General features: G+C 35.8%; 1 pseudogene; it reads left to right on the forward strand.

Annotated features, from left to right (window-relative positions):
• The window catches only part of LOC104728344, a 2,146-nt pseudogene continuing 165 nt past the window's right edge, over positions 1,941-3,921 (forward strand).

Consider the following 3,921-nt stretch of genomic DNA (forward strand, 5'->3'; position numbering starts at 1 on the left):
AAAAAAAAACAGATTACTAAAAGTATGATTTAAGAACAAGAAAACTATGACTACTAATCATTTAGCTGCTAACAGAAACTTGAAAAAAAAAATAGAATACTAAACGGATCACTCTTGTTCTTGTTAACTAGCTTTATCGATCTTGTTTCATCAACCCTGGTACACAATTTTTTCTTTAAAGTCAATAGAATACAAAAAATAATAATCAACATGCAAAAAAAATCAAGAATTATATGGTCAATATGCTAAACAAATCTAAAACTATGATGTTCTATAAACAACTTTGATGTTCATTTGAATTCTGGATTGAAAAAGGGATTACAAAAGGATAAAAGTTAAAAATTCCCAAAACAATTCCACAATTAAACATACCAAATTCGATAAACATGGAGTCATTGTTAAGAGAAATCCAAACTGAAAATTTAATAATTTACTTATCATTAGACAATTCTAGATTGAAATCGAGATTAAACAAGGACAAAATTTAAACATGCAAAAAAAAAAACACAAATTAACATACCCAATTCGATCGACAAGGAGCAATGGAGAAGAGAAATTCAACCGGATTGAGTTTGAGATAGTGAAGAGGAGACTACCAAAACGAGTAGGAAGCAGATGGATAGAAGGCGGAAGACAGTGAAGATGGATAGACGGCGGAAGACGGTGAAGAAATCGAATTGGCGGAAGATGGAGAAAGATGGTGACGATGGAGAAAGACGACGGTGAGATTGTCAAGATGGAGAGAGACGACGGTGAGATGGTGACGACGAGATGGTGACGATGGTGAGATACGGCGGAAGGGTTTTGTCTCGATTAGCCCTTTTGGAAAAAGTTTTTTTACCGTAATTGGTTTCTTACTTTGTCGAGACAAAGTGAAATTTTCCTTAATTTGTCAAAACCCAAAACAACAAATTAGGCCCACTCGATGGAGCTCCAAAACAACAAAATTTATCTGAAAAAATAATTAAGGATATAATTGGCTATTTTCGATTAATAAAATCTATTTAATCAAACTTTTATAAAAAAAGTGTATATGGCCAAATTTTTAGAAAAAAATCCTTTATTTATAATTTTCCCTTATAGATTTAACAATCCTAAGAAATATTCTAAAAGATCACGTTTTTGTACTGTTTTTATTTTATTTTAAATATTCATTATGTAGCTTTCCACCATGTGCCCACTCATGCATCTCCAACCTTATTTTTTATTAGTTAAATATTGTTTTCTTTTACATGTTAATTGTTCAATAACTCCAAATTTTAATACCTAACAACTTTCAAGTATTAAAAAGAGATAAACATGTATTGTTTAAAATTTGTTTTTTTTAGAATTACTGACATAAAAAAGACTTCTCAAATTTTCTTTAAAATATATACAGCTCCTATGAGCTATGAATGTTTTGGAACAGTCACATTTCTTTATTATAACTTTTCACTTACAAAACATCATAAAAAATAATTCAAAATATTGTGTTTATATTCATAATTCTTATGTTTTACTCTTTTTTTTTTTACCTATAAACCTTTTTAAGAAAATTTAGAAAATATTTACAATACATTGTAAAAAGATAATAGAATTTACATAAACATGTCAAATATTGAAATTGATTATCACAGTAGTTTAATACATAAACACAATCAAAATGTTTTTTGCAAAAATAATGTGATAATTAATAAAAAGTTATTAAATAAATATTATTTTAATGTTTAAGCAACCTTGATAAAGGTTCTTTAATGGAAGAGTGATTTAGTTTAAGTTGTTAATGGATTGATTTGATTAGTTTAATATTAATAATATGATTAGTTTAATTAAGAGAAACTTGATCCAAGATCTTGAGTGGAGTTGGTCTAAGATAGTTACGATTAAAAAGAAGGAAATACTCGACACTATATATATGTCTAAGCCTTTCAAACCATGAAACACCAAATATATTTCTTTTTTGTTCTGAAAAAAAAAATATTTCTTTTTTGTTAAACTTTCTCTTTTTGTTTTTTAAGTTACAATCCCAATGATCCGTCACGTTTTGTTAATATTCTCTATTCTCATTTCAACCACCACCCTAGGAGAAGGAGCCACGGCGCCATACAAGCCAGCTGATGTCTTTCTCTTCAACTGCGGCGATACTTCCAACAACCTCGACGATACTGGCCGGAACTGGACTGTTGAAGATCCCAAAACCATGTCGTCTAATTTAGTCAACGCTTCGTTCACTTCAGAAGCCTCATACCAAGAATCAGGTGTTTCTCAGATCCCATACATGAAAGCTAGAGTATTCCGATCTGAGTACACCTACACTTTCCAAGTGACTACCCCCGGTTCGAAATTTCTCCGGTTAAACTTTTACCCGACCCGATACGGATCCAACTTCAACGCCATCAACTCCTTCTTCTCCGTCAAAGTCAACGACTTCACTCTCTTGAACAACTTCAGCGCTGACTTAACGGTAAAAGCTTCTAAAACCAAAACAGAGTTTATAACAATCAAAGAGTTTATAATTCCGGTTAATCAAACGTTAAATCTCACGTTCACGCCGTCGTCTACGAATTCGTTAGCTTTCGTCAACGGGATCGAGATCGTCTCCATGCCCCAACGGCTTTACTCAAAGGGTGGATATGACGACGTTATAACAAACGTTGGTAGTTCAGTTGACTTCCGTATAGAAAACTCAACCGCTTTCGAGTCGGTGTACCGGTTAAACGTAGGTGGACAAACCGTCGGAGATTCGGGAATGTTCCGACGATGGCTTTCCGATGATGAGGTCGTACTCAATCAAAACTCAGGAACCACTCCGATGGTACGAGATATAAAGATTAACTACACGGTGAAAACTCCTGCGTACGTTGCGCCGGAAGACGTGTACGCCACATCACGTTCAATGGGGAACGCAGATCACCCTGAGCTAAACTTGAATTTTAACCTAACTTGGTTATTCAACGTTGACGCCGGGTTTAACTACCTTGTGAGGCTACATTTTTGTGAGACTACTTGAAGTGAACAAAGCGGGTCAACGTGTCTTCTCAATCTTTATCGACAATCAGATTGTTACTCTTGAGATGGACGTGTTTAGGTTGAGCGGTGGTTCTTGGATTCCGATGTATCTTGATTATAATGTGATTGTTGGTTTGGGAAGTGGTGTGAGGCATGATCTACGGCTTGACTTGCATCCCTTGAGAAGCGTTAATCCAAAGTATTATGACGCTATTATGAACGGTGTTGAGATTCTTAAGCTTAATGATCCTGATGGTAACCTCGCCGGACCTAATCCAGATCCTGTGGTACCACCAAACAGTGTAACGCCGCAGATTCGAAAAGGTAATAACAAGTCAAATGTTTTGGTGATTATACTTGCAGTGGTTGGTTCTTCAGTTGTGTTAGCAATGTTTGTTGTTGGTGTTGTTGTTATCATAAAGAGGAAGAAGAAGAAGAAGAAGAAGAAGAAGAAGAAGAAGAGGAGCAACGAGTTTGGAGTGCATACCACGAAAACAAAATTGGCCACATCACTCCCATCGGATCTCTGTCGTCGGTTCTCCATCTCCGAAATCAAATCTGCCACAAATGATTTTGAGGACAAGCTAGTTGTTGGAGTAGGCGGGTTTGGTACTGTCTACAAAGGACGAATAGATGGTGGAGCCACGCTTGTTGCGGTTAAACGGCTGGATATTACATCAAACCAAGGTGCCAAAGAGTTCGAAACAGAGGTTGAGATGCTCACTAAGCTCAGACATGTTCATCTAGTCTCTCTAATCGGATACTGCAGCGACGAAAACGAAATGGTGCTTGTTTATAAGTATATGCAACATGGCACAGTTAGGGACAATCTCTACAAGAGGGATAAGTTCTCTGATCCTCCATTGTCGTGGAAACGTAGACTAGTGATCTGCATTGGAGCCGCTCGTGGACTACAATATCTCCATACTGGCG

Source organism: Camelina sativa, chromosome 11 (genome assembly GCF_000633955.1).
Source record: "Camelina sativa cultivar DH55 chromosome 11, Cs, whole genome shotgun sequence".
Classification (NCBI taxonomy): Eukaryota; Viridiplantae; Streptophyta; class Magnoliopsida; order Brassicales; family Brassicaceae; genus Camelina; species Camelina sativa.